The sequence below is a fragment of the Geotrypetes seraphini genome, chromosome 1, assembly GCF_902459505.1.
Source record: "Geotrypetes seraphini chromosome 1, aGeoSer1.1, whole genome shotgun sequence".
Taxonomy (NCBI): Eukaryota; Metazoa; Chordata; class Amphibia; order Gymnophiona; family Dermophiidae; genus Geotrypetes; species Geotrypetes seraphini.
Window position 1 is genome coordinate 337,710,893 of NC_047084.1, and position 22,785 is coordinate 337,733,677.

At 41.5% G+C, this 22,785-nt stretch overlaps 1 protein-coding gene across 2 annotated transcripts in view; it reads right to left on the bottom strand.

Annotated features, from left to right (window-relative positions):
• LOC117367521 (dentin sialophosphoprotein-like) overlaps positions 1 to 22,785 on the bottom strand; it is a 109,963-nt gene that overhangs the window by 52,489 nt on the left and 34,689 nt on the right. Inside the window, exon 2 of one of the 2 annotated variants that reach the window (XM_033960131.1) lies at positions 3,788 to 3,881. The exons of the other annotated variant lie outside the window; for it this stretch is intronic. The gene's annotated coding sequence lies outside the window, so the exon portion shown is untranslated. The remainder of the gene's footprint in view (positions 1 to 3,787; positions 3,882 to 22,785) is intronic. 2 annotated transcript variants of the gene reach the window in all.

The window sequence follows — 22,785 nt, forward strand, 5'->3', positions numbered from 1 at the left end:
AAAGATGACCTGCTTAAACATGTAACTATGAATTTGTAACTATGACCTAACTATATTAATAACTGTACTGATATACCTGTATTAGCAACGCTATTGAATATCCATGTCAATCTGTCCATTGTAACTTCCTGGGTAACTGACCCAACCTCTTGTAATGTACATTACATTACATTAGGGATTTCTATTCCGCCTGTGCCTTGCGGTTCTAGGCGGATAATAATAATAATAACAGTTTATATACCGCAATACTGTGAAGTTCTATGCGGTTTACAAAAAGATTACAAGAGGTACAAAATGAGTGAACTTAAGAGAGAAGAGAGTGAGAATAAGTCAAGAAACCGTTATTGAGAGAGGTGTACGTGTCAGTTGTCTTGGTACTTCCGGAATAGGTATGTTTTTAGGCGCTTCCTGAATTCCTCGTAAGTGGTGAGCAAGAGCAATTGTTTTAGGACTTTGCCCCATAATGCTGTTTGATGTGGGAGAAGGTGTTCGTGGTGCATTTTTAGTTTGCATCCTCTGACTGGGGGGGAAACGAAGTTCAGATGTGAGCTTCTCTTGTGTTTGTTGGTGGAGAAGGTGAAAAGGTCCGTTATGTATTTAGGGGCTAGACCATAGAGTACTTTGAAGCAGAGGCAGGCGAACTTAAACTTTACGCGTGCTTCTGTCGGTAGCCAGTGCAACTGCCGGTAGTAAGGTGTCACGTGATCAAATTTCTTTAACCCGAAGATAAGTCTGACCGCTGCATTTTGCACTAGTTGACCTTGAACTGAATATAGTTATGTTTATTTGTATTTATAGACTACTCGTCGTTAAAATATCTTAGCAGTTTACAAAATATAAAACAGAAAGAAAGGAACTGAAATGTAGAACAGTAAAAGTTAAAATTAGAAAATAAGTTAAAAAAAAAAAAGATAAAATACAAACTAAAATAAATTTTTTTAAAAAACATAAAAATATAATGGCTGTAACTGCAATTCTCTTCCTCAGTGTTCACATCAACATAATAATTAATTCTCCTTTGAAAAAAAAGATAGAGTCTAAGAACATGCTAATCCAAAAAGATAAGTTTTTAAATAAACTTCTATGGGCTCCTTTTCTCAAGCTGCGCTAGCGGGGTTAATGCGCGTGACTTTTCATCATGCGCTAACTTCCGCGCTGGCCTAAAAACTACCGCCTGCTCAAGAGGAGGCAGTAGTGGATAACACAGCCGGCGGTTTAACGCACTCTATTACGCGCGTTAAACCGCTAGCGCGGCTTGATAAAAGGAGCCCTTAATATAAGAAGATTCACTAAGTAAATCTATTGGCAAAGAATTCCATAAATGGGATACAAAAACAAAAAAAACAAACCAGAATTACATGTAGAGGTTAATCTCACCAGGTGGACTGAAAGCAACGACAGTTGATGACTATTAAAAGAGCATAAAGTTCTTACAGGCCTATACGGGATCAAAAGTTTAGCTAAATATTCAGGTTGTCCTGTCTGTAATGCTTTAAAAGTTAAGGTCAACCCTTTATGCATTAATCAGAACTCTATCGGAAGCCAATGAGATTCCTTCAAAAACAGAGTGACGTGATCATATCTATGAACCTTAGTTATCCTAATGGCAGTAATCTCTGTACAGTCTGCAATTTTTTAAGACCTATTTTTGGAAGACCCATTTAAACAATATTGGAGTAATCCAGCTTTGAGATAACCAATGCATAAATCAAAGATTCACAGCAAGTTTTATCTATATAAGGATGTATCAATTGAATTTGACGTAATAATGTAAAGCAAGATCTAATGACAGAAGTTAGTTGTGAGTTAAACGATAAGGAAATATCTAATTGGATTCCCAAATATCTCATATTATTCAATAGTGTGATTGGCTGATTACGCATAAAGGGAGCACTAGTAGAACTAAAAGTACCAGTGATCCAAATCCCAGTGGTTTTTTGAGGGTTCAAAACAAGTTTCTTAATTATAGTCCACTCGTCAATCACGTGTAAATATGATTGTAAGGGTGCTAAATCAAGATTGTTCAATTTTTGTGGAACTACAGTAATAATAATATGTCATCTACATATAAATAGCCCTTAATTTGAAATTCTTGGATCATTGATGCCAAAGGACTCAAGAAGATGTTAAATAATAATGGAGAAAGTACTGAACCCTGAGGTATGCCACAAGTAAGTTTGCTAGAACGAGAAATAGAAAATGAGAATGCAACTCTGAATGTTCTGTCAGTTAAAAAGGATTCAAACCATTTCAAAACAGTTCCTAAGAGACCTAAAGATTCTAATTGAGATAATAACAGAGAGTGGCTCACTAAATCAAAGGCTGCAGTAAAATCCAAAGATATTAACAGCGCTGCTTTACCCTGATCTAAAGAAGTGTAAAGGCAGAATAGAAAACCTCATTAACATTACATAATATATTTAAAAGCATTATCTGAGACCTGGGGGTGATACACTTCGTAGATTATATTTCCCTATCAGGTTGCTTAGTATGCATCGGTTCCAAGTTTCCATGCTTATTTATAATTCGATATACCGGCCATCGACAAGTATCTGGTCGGTTTACAATACTAAAATTTTAGTTATAAAATATAAAATAAAAATAAGATATGGCAAAGTATATACAAGACAGGGCCAGTGACATATCCAAGATAGATACGAGAGGTACTGGGGGAGGGAAGGGATTATACAGAGGGGAAAGGGGTGACGCTTCATAAAAGCGGTTCTCATTATTTGCAGAGAGCATTATTTGGAGAAAGGATCTTACCTGGTTTTTTGATGAGTGTCTTGAAATAGAAAAGTTTTAAGTTTGGCTTTAAAATTGTCAAGAGAGTTTTCGTGGCGGAGATGCAATGGCATTGTGTTCCAAAGGGTAGGGGCTATGACGGAGAAGATGGTGTTTCTGGTATAGTAAAGTTCTTTAATCGAGGGTACTGTCAGTAAATTCTGATCAGCAGATCTGAGGGGCCTGGAAGATGTATAAGGAATAAGGTGTTTGTCTAGAAAAGCTGGGGAATGGGTAAGTTTAATTTTGAAGACGAGAATGAGTATTTTATATGTTGCTCAATGGGAGACTGGCAATCAATGAGCTTCTCAAAGTAGCGGGGTGACGTGGCCATATTTTCTAGCTTTGTAAATATGTTTGTACCCTCTTTGCAAACAGAAATCAGCACTTTGTACAGACAGTTCTTGGCTATGAGGGGTTTAAAAAAGAGAATGAAGCAAAACAATAGAAATAAAACAAGCAGTTACTGTGAACAATGAGTGGCAATGTGTGTGAAGTACTGAAAACCCACTATGAAATATACCCTAAAACAATTACTTTCATTAATTTTTATAAATGTTTCTTTTTTTTTCTTTTACTTTCTGGGGATAGGAAAAGCCTCAGAAAAGGAGGAAAGCTCTCATCTACTACTACTATTATTTCTAAAGCGTTGAAAGGATACACAGCACTGTCATTTTAACATACAATAGATGGTCCCTGCTCGGAAGAGCTTACAATCTAATTTAGACAGGACATTTTGGGGTTGGGGAAATTATGGTAGATGAAATGATACAGTGGGTCTAGGTATCTGATAGCAGTGAGGCAGGACTGACAATTAATAGATGTCCCCTTTTGATGAAAAAAATAGATGGTCACGTTATTCATAGCACACATACTTTTATACAGCTTTCAAAACAGGAAGATTTTTTCATGAAGAGAGGTTGCAGAAGTGAATGATCTCATGGGGCTTACATTTTGAAAGTCACATTTGGACTATCTGTGGGTAAATATATTGTTTACCTACTTCAAATTTGCTCTCCCATCTCTCCTCATGGGTTGCTCTTTGAAAATATGATTGCAAGCACTCAAGGTATCAGTGGGCCTGTGAGCTCCATATTCTGTCAAGAAAACATTCCATAGATGTAATATAGTTCATTAATATTGGCTTTGACAATATGGAGGAGAGGGCTTGAGAAGCAAAATGGAGGAGTATTTTTACAGCCACTACAGTGGTCTGCATTATAATGGCTGTAAAAATGTATGCATGGGTTTCAGGGAATAAAACAGAGGAAACAAATCCACAAACTCAAATATACAAAAAACAGAGTGGAATTGTCCTAATCAGAATGATGTGCACAAATAAAGTGTCCTTCTGATGGTTCAAATGTCTTTATTCATCCAATAACACAATAATTCATCCAATGACTCAATGACTCGACATGTACATGTTTCGGCCAAACAGGCCTGCCTCAGTTGCTGAACGCCCGGTACGTCTCTTATTCGGTAGCAATCATATGAGTGACTGCATATTCACACATAATGCTATTCAATATAAGTGCTGAAGACTCTTGAGGCAGGCCTGTTTGGCCGAAACATGTACATGTCGAGTCACTGAGTCATTGGATGAATTATTGTGTTATTGGATGAATAAAGATATTTGAACCATCAGATGAGTTGAAGGACACTTTATTTGTGCACATCATTCTGATTAGGACAATTCCACTCTGTTTTTTGTATGCATGGGTTTCAGAACATACAATAGGGAGATGGCATTGAGGAGTTTGCAAATTTTATTGCGAAAGTTTTTGGAAACCTGTAATGTTAATACAAGTAAACGGAATCCAGCCATTAGTCAAAGTGATTTAAGTGAGCACGAGAGGCTCTTGCTCACATAAATTGACTGGGACTGCCAAGTGGTGTAGCGATGGGTTGCACCCCCCCTTCACCACCTCCCTGCCATGCGTGCCCCTTCCCTTCTCCCGTACCTCTTTAACTTTCCTGGCATGAGCAGCATCTCCAACTTGCTGCCTGCGCCAGCCTTGGTTCTCCCTATGATGGCAATTCCTGGTCCCATGACCCATAAGTGAAATCAGAAGGAAAACCAAGGCCACACAAGCAGCAGGTTGGAGCTGCTGCTCGTGCCGGTGAAGAACTAGAGGTCCTGGGGGAAGGGAAGGTGCACCTGCTTAGCGGAGAGAGGTGGGAAGGAGCGGGGGAGGAGAGGTGCCGGCGCTAGGGTTACCAAACATCTGGGAAAACCCGGATATGTCCTCTTTTTAGAGGACTGTCCAGACTCCAGGACGGACATTCCAAAACCTGGCATTTGTCCAGGATTTGGAAAGCTCTGACGAGTTCCAGCTACATCTGGAGGGCCTCTAAGCATGCGTGGATAACGTCACACACATCCGCAAATGCTCCAGGCCCTCCAGATGCGGTTGGCGCTCGTCCGGAGGAAGAGAGGAGGCTTTGTAGGGGTGAGACTGGAGGCAGAATGGGGCACGGTCATGTGTCTGGGGTTTCCCTTTTTTTTGTTTTTTAATTTTTTATTCATTTTCAATATTTTCAATAAGTGCAATACAAATTAAATGCATTTTATATTTAAGACATCACTTAATACTCTTTCAAGAAACAAATCAATCTATATCCCTCCCCCCACCCTATCCCATAACTATTATAAATTTTTAATTTAATAATCAAATCTTCAAAAAGCTCATTATGATATACATTTCATATCCATAAGAGATAATAAGCACTAATAAATAATCCAATACATTAATTTTACAAGAATTCAGAGAATCATTTAAAAATAAATCCACCCTCCCTCCCCATGGATGTGCACATAATATATCAATAAAAATCAAATCTACAATGTGTCTGGGGTTTCCAGGAGAAAAATATGGTAACTCTAGTTAGCTTCCCCACCAAGACAGTGCCCAAGGCAGTCTGATTCCCCCCTCTTTACTACTCCCCTGGGGCTGCCTAACCATCTATATTCAGTGTTACTTAACCAGTTAGCACTGCTGAAAATTCATAGTTAGTGCCTGAGCCAAAACCAGCTAAATTGTGGGCATTCTGGCCCTTATTCTGTAGGCGCCTGCTTTGACAGGCGCCTACAAAATGGGCAGCTATCACGTGTCAATATCCGACAGACCGCTTACAGAATCTCAGCTCCCAAGGACCCTAGGCACCAGAAATGTAGGCTAGAGTTTTACAGGCCTCTATTTTTTGTGCCCAGGGTCCTTCCTGAATCATGGCCAGCGGTGCATAGTAATACCGAAGTCCGCCGTTGTCCCTAAACATACCCACTTCCGGGCTTCAGTGTCACTATGTGCCACTAGCTGCCAGGACCTAGGCATCAGTCCCGGAGGCCACATAGTAGTGGTTCTTTATTTTTTTTGCAATAAGGGTTTAATTGGGTTTTAATAATGCGACCAATTATTGTGCCACTTAAACCCAATTCAACCAATGAAATTAGGCAGCAGTAGGGTGGCTACTGCCGACTAACTTTCATCAGGTTTTATAGAATCTGGCCTTCTGGGTAGAAGTTAGCACATATGTAATTAAGTGGCAATATTCAGTCCTTGACAATATATGATAACTGCTTAAATTGGGCCGCATGAATAGCAGTCCTATCTTTAAATGGTTCTACTTATGTGGTTAAAAGATGAATATTGCACTTAACCACATAAGCTTCAACAGTCAACCTATAACCAGATTTTCAATGCCAGTGTCTAGACACGGTCCGGCATTGAATATCTGAGAATACAGCTATGGTGGACATGAAAATGATGACCTCTGCTGGCTGAATATCGAGCCCGTGAGGCCAGTTACTGAGATGTCCAGGAATTTTGAGATCTAAAGGGAGTGCAACTATCTTGATACAGTATTTGCAGTAGTTTGATCATTAAAAGGGTATGGCATTGATATCAGAATGTGGCTGTGGTAAATGGCATTTTAAATTGAGTGAGAAAGATATTTACAGAGAAGCAAGGAAAAGTGTAGAACGAGATGGGGAGTTACTTAGGCTTAGCATGCACACATTTTCCTGTGAGCCTACAGAACAGCAAATTCTCACTATGTTTATCATCGGTCAGAGGATATGTTTTCACATCTCAAAAGAGGCATTTAAAAAAAAAATGAATTGAATCTGTGACAGCCACAGGTAGAATCCAGGAACAGCAAGAAGATCCTCATGGGGGTGAAGCAGTAGGAGAAAGGAGTGAGGTATATGTGACAAATCCAGTCGCTTAAATCAAGTTCACGTTTTATTGAAGGTACTCGATGTGGCCGCTAGCTTGGAGCCCAAGAAAATGAACTGGGTAAGAGGATCCAGGTTGTTGGACTCCTGATGAAGGTATCATAATCAAAACATGGCCTTATCGAGACCCTTCAATAAAGTGTGAACTCGTTTTAAGTGATTGGCTTTGTCATTTATACCTCACTCCTTTCTCCTGCCATAGGTGAGTCCGGATGCACCCAGTTTGGGCTCAGGATCACCAAAAATTCTGGCACCTTTGTTATGGCTGGTTGAGATCTCCAAGCCACGCCATCGGGAACAGGTCCTCTAGTGGCCAGAAAAGCTCATTCTCCTACTTGCTACAGCTGGTGGCACTATGTCCACGAATTGCCGCCATGCCACTCTTATGTACATGCTTGGTTTTTGCACATGTGTGAAAAGTGATCATATAAAAAAGGAAGAGGCTGGTACCACAACAGTTTGTGAACAGTGCCACCAGCTGCAGCAAGTAGGGGAATCTTTCTGGCCTCCAAGGGACCTCTTCCAGCTGGTGGGACTTGGGAATCCCCACCAGCTCAGATATCTATTTGTTTGGGGTCAATGGTGCGGGAACAGGGGTGAAGGTAGAAAACATAGTGGAGGGAATTGTGGCCTAACCAAAATATGTCCAGCTATGACTCTGTTGAACATACAAAACAGTGCTTTACACCCTCAAGCAGGCACTGGTAAAATAGCCCCAGTTTATTTGAGCTTAGCAATAAGTGCTTTTATGCAATATAAGGACAATTTTATAACGTATGTGCTAACAGTTATACGTTGATAACATGCGTAAATCACTAGAATGTCATACCTACCTATGTGTGTTAAGCTTGCTTTTCTGAAGTAGGCTATGAAAACTATAAAGCTGTTTAGAGCTATTCTGGACGCTGTTTAGATTCTTTGTAATTTTTCAATTTGTGTTTTGTATTTATCTTTTTCATTACTTTTTATTCTTTCATTTATTTTAGGGTTATTACAGTTATAATAAAGATGCAGCCCTAATATGTTCACATGCACATGTCAATGCCAACTAAGAGCCCATGTGCTAGTCTATAAATACAGATGTATCATATATAGCGCATGTTTCGTAGGAAGATGCACACATGGGTAGAGTAGGTGCATAGCATAGGCAAGGTGCATACGTAACTTATAAGATGATATACACACACATACACACACACACACACACACATATATGCCAGCTCTATTGCCAAGAAATGTGATATTGTGACACCCTATTTTCTTACTAAACACTGGCTACCCATTCTTTTCCACTTACCATTAAGTTGCTGACTATGGTACTCATTTTCAAGAGAAAAACATCAAAAAAGTGGCATAAAGGAGCAGATAGATGTTTTTCTTGCCAAATCCTTCCAATTCATTCATAGGCAGCAGAACTCTTTTTTGTTTGGGGTGGGCCAAAAGCTCTGCTCAGACCACACCCAAGCTCTGCCCCTGACCCCCACCCCACCCCATAATAATGATAGTATTAATTGTAATACCATTTTTTCCATTCATTATTCATATATATATACACACACAATATAATCATATTAACAATACATAATGGTTAACCACAAAATTAAATTCCAAAAGCTCACTTGAAACAGTCGTGATCTTGTCAACCACTACAGGCAGAAACAATGGCCAAACCGAGATGAATCCGTACGAAGCACCTGCTGTTAGTACATCGTGAGAAAATCTATCTTCCAGCACTTTACATAAAATTTAGGTCTGCTGAAATAATTTTGTGAAGGCAATGGACAGAAATGGTGATGCGTTTCAGCACCTAAGAAGTAGGTTTGGTTTTGAGAAAAGTGAAGCCAAAATCAAAGAAGGCATTTTTGTTGGACCTGAAATCCGTGACCTGATCCTTGATGATGCGTTCAAACAGAAGCTGAACCCAGCTGAATCAGCAGCATGGGAAGCATTCGTGCTGGTTGTTCAGAATTTTCTTGGTAATCACAAATCAGAGAATTTGTGCTGAGCTTGTGGAGAACATGCCAACAGCATATCAGCTAATGGGTGCCAGAATGTCACTTAAAATGCAATTCTTACATTCTCACCTCAACTTCTTCCCACCCAATCTTGGTGATGTAAGCAATGAGCATGGGGAAAGATTTCATCAAGATATCAAGGTGATGGAAAGCAGATATCAGGGAAATTTCAATCCTAGTATGATGGGAGACTATTGTTGGTTCTTGCAAAGAGAGACAAATGTACAATACAAGCGTAAAAGCAAGTGTCTCAAACATTTCTGAACATGCTGACACCACTTTTGTGTGAGTTAAGAGAGGCATAAATTTATGTTGTGTAACATGTCTCCTTATTGTCTTCGTGTTTGTTTTCAGAGTAAACTCCTTAACACAAGTTTGGTGGGACACAGTTCATACTCGCAATATTATGCTAATATGGCAAACTGTCTAAAAAAAAAAATTAGTAATGTATATCTCAGAAACCTGATGTGCTAGCTGAATTTCAATTAGAGATCTGAAATCAGCATCATTAAATTAACTAAGAACACTTAAGTTCTCAGTAGCAAAGAAAAACTTTTTGTTGTTGCTGACCAGTGTTATCCAAACCTATTTTAAACCCTGCTAAGCTAACTGATTTCACCACATTCTCTGGCAACAAATTCTAGAGTTTAATTACACATTGTGTGAAGAAATTTATCTGGTTTGTTTTAAATTTACTACTTAGTAGCTTCATTGCATGTCCCATAGTCCTAGTATTTTTGGACAAAGTAAACAAGCATTTCACATCTACTCTTTCCACTCCATTTACCGTATTTTCGCGGATATAACGCGCACCCGTGTAAAACGCGCACACGGGTATAGCGCGCGGGGAACACAAATCTATGTAAAAAAAATTTAATATAGCGCGCACACGCGTATACCGCGCATGCTAAAACCTCTCCCGCCTACTCCGAACCGACATCCTCCCCCCCGCTAGCTTACCCGCGTTTTACAACTTTTTTTTTTCAATCCGATCCGGCATCCCCCTACGAACCGGCATCCTCCCCCCCCCCCCCCCGCTCACGTCACACACCCCTCCCCCGCGATCCTACATCCCCCCCCCAGCACCGCAAAACATGTCTTACCCGATTGGGCACCGGCACCAGCACCAATGCACAGGATGTGCCAGTGCCAGTGCCAGTGCCCGAAGATCCTCCCTCGTTGGTTTGGGTTGGTTTGGGCTGGGCTGAGCTGGGCGGTGCGGTGCAGGAGAGATCCTCCTTCTTCCTTCTTCCTCTCGCTCTCGAGACCAGAAGGCTTTGAGCATGCGCAAATGCTCAAAGCCTAGTCCAGCCCGGCGCAGGAAGAAGGAGGATCTCTCCTGCACCGCACCGCCCAGCTCAGCCCAGCCCAAACCAACCCAAACCAACGAGGGAGGATCTTCGGGCACTGGCACTGGCACATCCTGTGCATTGGTGCTGGTGCCGGTGCCCAATCGGGTAAGGCATGTTTTGCGGTGCTGGGGGGGATGTAGGATCGCGGGGGAGGGGTGAGCGGGGGGGGAGGATACCGGTTCGTAGGAGGGATGCCGATCGGATTGAAAAAAAAAAGTTATATAACGCGCGAGGGGTATGCGCGGTACGTAAAAACACGTATAACGCGCACGTTATATCCGCGAAAATACGGTAGTATTTATAGACCTCTATCATATGTCTCCTGAGCCATCTCTTCTCCAAGCTGAAGAACCCTAGCCATTTTAGCCTTTCCTCATAGGGAAGTCATCCCATCCTTTTTATCATTTTTATCACCCTTCTCTGTATCTTTTCTAATTTTGCTATATGTTTTTTGACATACAGCAACAAGAATTGCACACAGTATTCGAGATGAGGCCATACCAGAGAGCAATACAAGGGCATTAAAACTTTGTCATCTTTATTTTCTATTCCTTTCCTGATAACATTCTATTTGCTTTCTTAGTCGCCACTGCACATTGAGATGAGAGTTTCAACATATCCTCAACAATGACACCTAGATCTTTTTCTTGGACAGTGACTCCTAACATGGAACTCTGCATCACATAGCTATAGTTTGGATTCGTCTTTCCCACATGCATCACTTTACACTTGCTCACATTAAACGTCATCTGCTATTTTGATGCCCAGTCTCACAAGGTCCTCTTGCAATTTTTCACAATCCTCTAGAACAACTTTGTGTCATCAGTAAATTTAATTATCTCACTAGTTACTCCCATCTCTAGATCATTGATAAATATATTAAAAAGCAGCGGTCCCCACTATTTACCCTCCTCCACTGAGAATATTGACCATTTAAGCCTACTACCAGTTTTCTATCTTTCAACTAGTTTTTCCTTCCATAAAAGGACATTACCTCCTATCCCATGACTTTCCAATTTCCTCAGAAGTCAAAACACCTTTTGAAAATCCAAATGCACAATATCAACTGATTCACCTTTATCCACATGTTCATTCACCCTTTCAAAGAAATGTAGTAGGTTGGGGAGGCAAGATTCCCCTTGACTAAATCCATGTTGGCTTTCTCTCATTAATCCTTGCTTATGTATATGTTCTGTCATTTTGTTTTTTATAATAGTCTCTTCCGTTTTGCCCAGCACTGATGTCAGACCCCCAGTATATAATTTCCCAGATCACCTCTGGAACCATTTTTAAAAACCAAAGTCATGTTGGCCACCCTCCAGTCTTCCAGTACTATGGTAGATCTTAAAGAAAAACTACAAATTACTAACAATAGCTCTGCCAGTTCATTTTTCAATTCTATCAGCACTCTAGGATGTATACCATCCAGTCCAGGTGATTTGCTACTGTTCAATTTGTCAAATTGACCCATTACATCTTCCAGTGTTACAGAGATTTGTTTGAGTTTCTCTGAGTCATTAGAATTGAATACACTTTCTGGCACTAGCAACTTCCCCACATCTTTCTTGGTGAAGACCGAAGCAAAGAATAAGAACATAAGAAAAGTCTTACTGGGTCAGACAAATGGTTCATCAAACCCAGTAGCCTGTTCTCACGGTGGCCAATCCAGGTCACTAGTACCTGGCCAAAACCCAAGGTATAGCAATATTCCATGCTACCAATACAGGACAAGCAGGAGCTTCCCCCATGTCTTTCTCAATAACAGACTATGGACTTTTCCTCCAGGAACTTGTCCAAACTTTTCTTAAAACCAGCTACGCTATCTGCTTTCACCACATCCTCTGGCAACATGTTCCAGAACTTAACTATTCTCTGAGTGAATTTTTTTTCCTTCAATAGGTTTTAAAAGTATTTCCCTGTAACTTCATTGAGCGTCATCTAATCTTTATAATTTTTGATGTAGTGAAAAATCGATCCACTTGTACCCGTTCTACTCCACTCAGGATTTTGTAGACTTCAGTCATATTTCTCCTCAGCTGTCTCTTTTCCAAGCTGAAGAGCCCTAATCGTTTTAGTCTTTTCATACGAGAGGAGTTCCATCCCCTTTACCATCTTGGTCGCTCTTCTTTGAACCTTTTCTAGCGCTACTATATCTTTCTTGAGATAAGGAGACCAGAACTGAATGCAGTACTCCAGATGAGGTTGCACCATGGAGTGATATAGGGACATTATAACATTCTTAGTCTTGTTAACCATCCCTTTTAAAAATAATTCCTAGCATCCAATTTGCTTTTTTGGCCACCGCCACATATTGGGCAGAAGATTTCATCATATTGTCTATGATGACACCCAGATCCTTTTCTTGGGTGCTAATCCCCAAGGTGGATCCTAGCATTCGATAACTGTGATTCAGGTTATTCTTTCCAATGTGCATCACTTTGCTTTTGTCCACATTAAATTTCATCTGCCATTTGGACGCTAAGGGGTTCATAATAAAAAAAAAAAAACACGTCTAAAAAGTGTCCTAAATGGCTACTTGGACGATCAAAAAGCCTGATCGTCCAAGTACCCATAATCAAAGCTGGTTTTAGACGTATCTAAAACCAGCTTAGGCCTTTCCCCTGCCACTAAACGAACAGAGAGAAAAGAGGCGTGTTTAGAGGAGGGGAAAGGGCGGGCAGTGGGTGGGAGGTGGGCCGACCTACACCTAGGCGTGCAGCAGGTATAACCAAAATCTTAGACAGGTTGCCTAGTCGGCACTTATAGGTTTTGACTTAGACAAAGTCAAAACAGGTCTAAGTGCCGAAAAAAGGGCTGCTGAGTTGATCGTGGTTGCTGCGGTCAGCTCAGCGGCCCCAGCAACCTGCCTACCCCCTACAGCAATGATCGCAGCAGGAGAGATGCCTCATCTCCCCTACCGCGATGCCATCACTCCTTTACCCGAACTGCCGTGACCCACGGCAGGAGAGATGCCCTATCTCTCTTGCTACGGGTTGCGGTAGTTCGGGTAGAGGAGTGATGGCATCATGGTAGGGGAGATGAAGCATCTCTCCTGCCGTGATACATCCCCCCCCCCCCCACAACATTGGGGCAAGAGGGATCCCAAGCCCTCTTGCCCCGCGGCACCCCAATGTTCCCCGAAAACATCGGGGCAAGAGGGAGCCCAAGGCCTCCTGCTCCGGGCACCCGTGGCACCCCCGATTATGATCAGGCCAGGAGGGAGCCCTAGCCCTCCTGGCCTCTCGTCCCCCACCCCCCTACACGATCGGGCAGAAGGGAGCCCAACCTCTCCTGCCCAGGTGGACCCCCTACCCCCACCCCCCACTACAGTACAGGCAGGAGGGATCCCAGGCCCTCCTGCCCTCGACACAACCCCCCTAACGACCGTTCCCCCTGAACCTCCGATCGGCCTCCCCAATGACCCGTGACCCCCCGCCAACCCCACGACCCCCCCATCCCCAATCCCACCCCCCATACCTGTAAAATGTTGGCCGGCCGGCCGGGTGCCAAACCTGCCCGTCCGGCAGGCCAGCCGACTGCAGAATGGGGCCGGATTGGCCCAGGCATCTGAAACCCCACCCACAGATGGGGCCTAAGGCGCCTGGGCCAACCATATTCATATTCATAAGGGACTTGACCCGGGGGCTTCAGGGTAAAGTAGCACTGTTCGCCGATGACGCCAAACTGTGTAATATAGTAAGTGAAAGCAATCTCAAGGATAGTATGCCGCAGGATCTGATCACGTTGGAAAACTGGTCCTCGACTTGGCAGCTGGGCTTCAACGCTAAGAAGTGTAAGGTCATGCATCTCGGCAGCAGAAATCCATGCAGAACATACACCTTGAATGGAGAAGCACTAGCTAGGACTTCAGAAGAACGGGACTTGGGAGTAATCATCAGTGCAGACATGAAGGCTGCCAAACAAGTAGAGAAGGCCTCATCCAAGGCAAGGCAAATGATGGGATGTATCAAGAGAAGCTTCGTCAGCTGCAAACCTGAAGTCATAATGCCACTTTACAGAGCCATGGTGAGACTTCATCTGGAATACTGTGTGCAATTCTGGAGGCCACATTACCGTAAAAATGTGCTTCGAGCCGAGTCGGTCCAGCGGATGGCCACTAGAATGGTCTCCGGACTCAAGGGTCTCTCATACGAGGAAAGACTGGGCAAATTGCAGCTCTATACTCTAGAGGAGCGCAGGGAAAGGGGTGACATGATTGAGACATTTAAATATGTCACAGGTCGTGTCGAGGTGGAAAACGACATATTCGTTCCCACGGGACCCTCAGTCACAAGGGGACACCCGCTTAAACTCAGAGGAGGGAAATTTAGTGGCGACACCAGGAAGTACTTCTTCACAGAAAGGGTGGTAGATCATTGGAACAAGCTTCCGGTGCAGGTGATCAAGGCCACTAGCGTGCTCGACTTTAAGAATAGATGGGACATCCACGTGGGATCCCTACGAAGGTCGAGCTAAGGAACTAAGTCATCAGCACTCAGACTTAATGGGGTGGGTCAGTAGAGTGGGCAGACTTGATGGGCTGTAGCCCTTTTCTGCCGTCATCTTTCTATGTTTTCTATGTTTCTATGTTTCTAACCAAAACAGGCCCGGGAGTCTTAGACCCCTCCTGTGGGCGGGGCCTTAGGCACATGGGCCGGGTTGGGCTTTCTGAAAATCTAGATATACTATATTAACTGGCTCACCTTTATCCACATGTTTATTCACATGTTCATGCAAATTTGTAAGGCAAGATCTCCCTCGGCTGAACCCATGCTGACTCTACCTCATTAAATCATGTTTGTCTATGTGTTCCACTATTTTATTTTTTATAATTGTTTCTACCATTTTGCCCAGCACTGAAGTGAGGCTTACCAGTCTGTTTAGTGTAATTTCCCGGATCTCTCCTTGAGCCCTTGGATGAATCTCATCATAAAGCTAGTAATAAAATCCCAACCAACTAATCAATTAATAATAGGTGTTTGCATGTATGTGGTTTAACTGCCTTTTGAATTTACATTATGGATACTACCAAAAGGAAAGGTATTCTATCAGTTTATTACTGCTCATGTTTCACAAAATCTGGCGTGAAGTTTGTTTTTATTTTAAAGTTACAAGAGAGGTTTATAACCCTAAAAGATCTGAAGATAACCTTTTCCCTTGCCAGAGCAACCCTAGGGAGAACCATAGCTTTGCATCTCCCCAAAGTGACCCCTTGCCCACTCCCAGTTTGGCAGGAGTATTATAAGAAAAGATTTGGGGGCTTGATAAGCCAGTAGCAGATTAGAGGAATTACAGGAATATTTATAGATTGTTTTTGTGGAATCCAAAAACAATTTATAGATGATTTTTGTGGGGGAGAGTATAGCACAGTGGTTAAAGCTACAGCTCAAAATAGTACAAAATCCTCACTCAGCGGGATAAACCATTCAAAAAAAGAAGAACAGACCAACTTGTATCATTCTTCGTATTTCCTTATTCAAAAATTTCTTGCTCCAATGCTCTAATGCCCGACGGGACCCGTTTCGCCAACACTGGCTTTTTCAAGGGTTCCAGCAGGGAGCACTTAATTTAGCTTCCTCTTGCTTGAAGCCAGTGTTTTTGAATAAAGAAATACGAAGAATGATACAAGTTGGTCTGTTCTTCTTTTTTTGAATGGCTTATCCTGCTGAGTGAGGATTTTGTACTATTTTGAGTTGTTCAATTTACCTCACTTCCTATCTTCAAGAACCTTTTGCGTAGCGTTAAAGCTACAGCCTCAACAGCCCGAGGTTGTGTGTTCAATCCCACACTTCTCCGTTTGACCCTGGGCAAGTCACCTAATCCTCCCATTGCCCCAGGTCCATTAGATAAGATTGTGAGCCCACCAGGACAGACAGGGAAAAATGCTTGAGTACCTGAATAAATTCATGTGAACCATTCTGAGCTCCCTTGGAAGAACAGTATAGAAAATTGAATAAATAGTGTGAAAAGCTTCAGCCTCTGATACTCAGCTGGTATTGTGACATCATAATGCCTCATTCCACCAATGCCTAACAGCCAATCTCATCAGTGATGTCACAATAGCGTGATTGTCCTTTTCTTGGCTCCCTTTGACTACATTTCGATGTCTAGAGTGGCGCAGTGGTTAAAGCTACAGCCTCAACAGCCTGAGGTTGTGTGTTCAATCCCACACTTCTCCGTTTGACCCTGGGCAAGTCACCTAATCCTCCCATTGCCCCAGGTCCATTAGATAAGATTGTGAGCCCACCAGGACAGACAGGGAAAAATGCTTGAGTACCTGAATAAATTCATGTAAACCATTCTGAGCTCCCTTAGGAGAATGGCATAGAAAATATAATGAATAAATAAAACCATCACAACATGCTGTACTACAAGGGGCCACTGAAAAGAGAATGACGTGGAGCCATGAAACTTACAAGTTATTCCGCACTTTTTGTTTCATTCCATATCATTGAAACAAAAAGTGTGGAATAACAGCCCCTCGTCGTACATGAGCTTTTGAGACCATTTAGAATGGTCATATTTGCTCAGGTGCCACAGCAGCTTTTGGTCTGGTTTTATATAAAAGATCTCATGTCCTACAAATATCCCAGTTTCCTCCAGAATTAAAATGGCTATTAGAACGCTTCTTTATTATATTTAAGGACTTCTGAAAGAGAACAGTGAACACAGTTTTCTGATAAAGTGTTCTGTACTCAATGAAGAGAACTTGATGAGCTGTGCAAATTGCAAGTCAGCAACTGTATACAGTACACAATGCTCAATCGCATAAGTGGAGGCATGTTGGAGCAAGAATCTTCCAGGTGTTAGAGTCAATTTAGCCAGCTCTGCAAGAAACAATCGTGTTGATGCATACTGTTTTATAATGTTGTCGAATGCCATGGATGTTATACATCTGCAGCGTCAATCTACTTCATGTTGGTACTAATGAAAAAGGGAAAAGGTGTGTTGGCTTAACACACCTTCTCCTAGGTTCACTTGTTTATTTTGTCTGCAGAGGCCAACTTTCATGACATCCGTTGCCAAAATTCTTTTGAGTCATTGTATATATATCACAATGTTAACAGGTGTATCTGGTTAGGGAATTTATTTTCCCAAATTGAATTTGTAAGTTGTATAAACATGCAGACCCTAAATTGGTCAGCCCAGTTGATTGATTCAGAGCTTCCATGTTCATGTCTTAAACCAGTGGTTCCCAACCCTGTCATGGAGGACCACTAGCCAGTCAAGTTTTTGAGATAGCCCTAATGAATATGCATAGGGCAGATTTGCATGCCTGTCACCTCCATTATATGCAAATCTCTTTCGTGCATATTCATTAGGGTAATCTCAAAAACCCGACTGGCTGGTGGTCCTCCAGGACAGGGTTGGGGACCACTGTCTTAAACATCTTTTAATGTAAAAATATATATTCGTAAAATGACACTAACACACACATTTTCTTACACATTTATTCCCCTTCTGAAGAGTGTGTAAATGTGTGCATGTGCTCTATGTTAATTAACTACTAGGTGCCGCTTACAGAATCGCACCTAGAGGTGTCAAAGTGGATTTAGACGTTGCTAGGCATCCTACAGGTAAGCACTAGTATATTAGACCAGGTTTTACCTGGCCTAATGTACCGGCCCCTAACTTGGATGCCTATCGGCACCTAAGTCTACCTTGACTATTCTCTGCCCCTAATCATGCCTACTTTTCAGGTAGGCATCTATAGGCATCAGAGGGCACCTAGACTTAGGCGTTATTAGGCACCGTTCTGAGTTCCATGTGGAATTCTTAATTGTTTAAAAATATTTTCAGTTAACTTCAGTGGTCCATTACCTTGCCATTTAAGCTAATTAAAACAATATGGGTTGTGTGGATTTTAGTTAGGTGTTCTTGATGTATTTATTTTAGGAATTTATATACTGCCTATCAAGGTTATCTAAGTGGTTTACAATCAGGTAGGCTCACAATCTATCTAATGTACCTAGAGCAATGGAGGATTGAATGACTTGTCCAGGGTCACAAAGATCAATGTGGGATTTGAACCCACAACCTTAGGGTGCTGAGGCTGTAGCTCTAACCACTATGCCACTTCCTTCCTTCCTAGTGGTGCCTAACGTAGGCACCATTTATAGAATTTGGCCCTTAGTGCATATTTTGAGGTATACAACTTGGATCTCAGAAGAAACCAGGAAAGTAGCAGAAGAAAGAAGACAAGCAAAAGTATTTGGTGATAAGAGAAAAAGTATTACAAATGAGCCGAGTGTTTCAACGTCATGTTTGGCAAGACAAGAATGATATCTCAAGGATTTTTGTCAGAAAATTGAATCAGAACATGTAAATGGAAAAACCAGATTAGCTTATCAGGAGATTAAGAGATTGTGGAAGAAATTCCAACCTAGACTGTGGATGCTTAAAGATGCCAATGGAATGATATTGAATGATCCAGAAAGCATTAAAAAGGGATGGAAAGAATACACGGAAAATTTATACAAACAAGGCAATGAGGATAACATTGGGGAAATAGAACTGGAAACTGAAGTTAAAAAAGAACCAGATATTTTAAAAGAAGAAGTCATAGCAGCAATTAAAGCTTTATCAACAAGGGTTCCAAGAGAAAAAAGAACAAGGAACTGGCGTGGCTCACTGTAGCAGTGAAGGAAGCGATCAGATACAAGAAGACTTTGTTTAAGGAATGGAAAAGGTCAAAAATGGATGAAAACTGGAAAAAGCACAAACAACATCAAAGCAAGTGCCATAAGGCAGTGAGAGGGGCCAAAAGAGACTATGAGGAAAAAATAGCCAAGGAGGCAAAAAATTTTAAGTCATTCTTTTGATATATTAAGGGGAAATGACCCGCGAAGGAAGCAGTGGGGCCGTTAGATGACCATGGAATAAAGGGAGTACTAAAGGAGGACAAAGCCATTGCCAACAAACTGAACACATTTTTTTGCATCTGTATTTACCGAAGAAGATATATCCAATATACCAAAAGCCGACATGCCATACACAGGAAATGAAGACGGGAAATTGACAGGGTCGATGGTCAGCCTAGAAGAGGTATGCAGGCAGATTGATAGGCTTAAAAATGATAAATCCCTGGGCCTGGATGGCATCTACCCAAGGGTAATCAAGGAACTGAAAGGGGTTATAGCTGAACTGCTTCAACTAATAGCCAATCTGTCGATCAAATCAGGAAAGATTCCGGAAGACTGGGAAGTGGTGAATGTTAGGCCGATCTTCAAGAAAGGTTTGAGGGGAGATCCAGGAATCTACAGACCAGTGAGTCTGACTTCGGTACCAGGAAAGATGGTAAAAGTGCTGATAAAAGACCGCATCAAATTTAATCACCTCACACGTCGTGCCAATTTCTAGATCGTTTATAAATATGTTGAAGAGCACAGGCCCGAGCACCGAACCTTGCAGCACTCTACTCGTGACGCTTTTCCAGTCTGAGTATTGTCCATTCACTCCCACTCTCTGTTTCCTCTCCGCCAACCAGTTTTTAATACATGTGAGTATATCACCCTCGATTCCATGGCTCGCAATTTTCGAAGTAGACGTTCATGCGGAACCTTGTCGAATGCCTTCTGAAAATCTAAATATACAATGTCGACCGGGTCACCCTTGTCTATCTGCCCATTTACTCCTTCGAAGAAGTGCAGTAAGTGTGTCCGTCAAGGTGATTGATGTGGTCATTTATCAGCGCCTGACTATGGCGGTATAGAAAAATAAAGTTATTTATTATTATTATTATTTATTATTTACCATCTTTCCTGGTCCTGAAGTCAGTCTCACTGGTCTGTAATTTCCCGGATCTCCCTTCGAACCTTTCTTGAAGATCGGTGTAACACTAATTCTAGCCAGTCTTCTGGTGTAACACTTTCCGGTCTTTTGGAATCTTTCCTGATTTTTGATCGACAGATTGGCTATTAGTTGGAGCAGTTCAGCTATAACCCCTTTCAGTTCCTTGATTACCCTCAGGTGGATGCCATTCAGTTCCGGGGATTTATCGTTTTTAAGCCTATCAATCTGTCTGCATACCTATTCTAGACTGACTGTCATCCCTGTCAGTTTCCTGTCTTCATTACTTGCATATAGCTATACAGGGGCATTTCAAGCGTGGAGCGATACAGGGGCATTATCACATTCTTAGTCTTGTTAACCATCCCTTTTTTAATAATTCCCAGCATCCTGTTTGATTTTTTGGCCGTCGCCACACATTGGGCGGAAGGTTTCATCATATTGTCTACAATGATACCCAGATCCTTTTCTTGGGCGCTAACCCCCAAGGTAGACCCTAGAATCCGGTAACTTGGATTTTCAGCTCTGACAGAAATTAAATTGAAAAAAAGAGAATGACTGCAGATGGTGGATGATGAAATGTGTGTTTGCTTGTCGATTATCAAAGTCCCATTTTGAGTTAATTTGCACTCAACAAGCACATCCATTGCCATGATTAGCGATTCTATTTCATCTCTTTTGTTTCACCGTTGTTACAATTACCCATATATAGCTTAAAGAACTTTAAATAAATAACTCTCAGATTTAATTTTTTGTTGGTTTTGCAATTTTATAATTTCAATTATAATGTGTTGTGAAAAACATTTGCTCTGTTTAGTGTGCCAGAGCTAAAAAAAAAAAAAAAGTTTGAGAGACACTTATCAAAAGCTGCAGTCTCTTCTTATGTCTCTGATAAAGTGAACTCCAGTTGGCAAAGTAATCATTGGGTTCCACTGACGGAGACTGAGACTGCTAGTGCATGGATAAGTATTGGTTTTATTTCCATATAGAAAAAAAAAGCCTTCAAAAATATCTTGGAAGACATTGCATCATTTAAGACTGGAGTGGTGATTATGTGTTGGGAACCAGGATAAAAGTGGAATTTAGTGCTTTAAGAAGTTCTCTGCTCTGAGATCCACTACAATTCATTCCTGCATTCATTGGGATTTATTAACTCCCTATGTAAAGAGATTTGTCCAAGGTGGTGATATATGGGGGAGTTGTCTTATTAGCTAAAAGTGTGTAGGGTCTGTGGCAATATTTTTTTAAATTGGATTGGAGTTGTAATTTGCATTGTTTATCTAGTATGTTTGAGGTTTTGCTGGGTTGTGGTTACTCTTTACAAAATAGGCATCCTTTTGGATTTTTGCATCATAGGCCTGGAAAAGACTGCCTGAGTCAGTACATCAAGCTTTGTCCCTGGCAGTATTCAAATCCAGGCTAAAAGCCCGCTTTTTTTGAGGTTGCTTTTAACTCCTAACCCCCACTCGCTTGTAAAGCACTCATGCCTGAGAAACATCCTAACTCCCTACTTGTCTTGTTTATTAATAATAATAATAATAATAATAATAACTTTATTCTTATATACCGCCAACAATCTTGCGACTTCTAGGCAGTTTACAATATAGAGAAGTGGTTTACAATAAAGAGAAACTGTAAATACAATAAAGAGAAACTGTACATACAGCGAATTAAAGGGTATAGCATTGTACATCTGGTAATTCCAACATTAATAATATTAACAACAGTTTGTGTGAATTGAATGGTGTGTTCATGGTTAGTGATTAGGGTTGGGGTTTACAATGTACAGGGTCGGGTATGTGGTGGTATTATGAGGGGGGCTGATGTTCTGGTTCGTTACCTAGGTATTTCAAGAACAGGTAGGTTTTTAGGTGTTTCCTGAATTCGCCATAGTTGTTTGTGTGAGCAATTAGTTTTTCTAAGTCTTTACCCCATGTGGCTGCCTGGTACGATAGCAGTTGTTGATGGTATCTCTTATATTTACACCCTCTAGCCGGAGGGGAGATAAATTTCAGGTGTGTTTTCCTTTTATGTCTGTTGGTTGGGAATGAGAAGAGGTTTGTCTGTTTGATTAGATTGTAAGTACCATAATATAAAATTACCTTAAAAGGACATATGTGCGGGTATAAACCCCATTATGCATAGTAAGCAGACAGAATTAACAGAGCGACTATGATGGTTGTGTCTCCTGCAGACTCCTGATAGCTTTGGTGCCAAATTTATTTTCCGTTGCCATAAATATAGCCCTACTCTCTCCACATACAAAAGTTGCTATTTGCTAGTGCCCCAAAATACATGGCATGAGGTTGATTCCCTTGGGGGATCAAAATCTGTGGTTTCTGTACCAGGGGCAATGGGTGGTCAAGGAATTCTTTTACTAAAGCTTAGTGCACACTAACAGAATTAGCGCATGCTAAATTTTATACCTGTGGGCATCTTAGCATTTAGCATGCTCTAGTGTCCGTTAACACGCAGTAAGCATTGGTAAAAGTGCCCCTAAGTTACTTGCCCAAGATCACAATATGGCTAAAATGGAGCTGCTCATCTTCCCGCCTAAACCCACCTCCCCACTTCCCCCTTTCTTTGTCTCTGTGGACAACACTCTCAT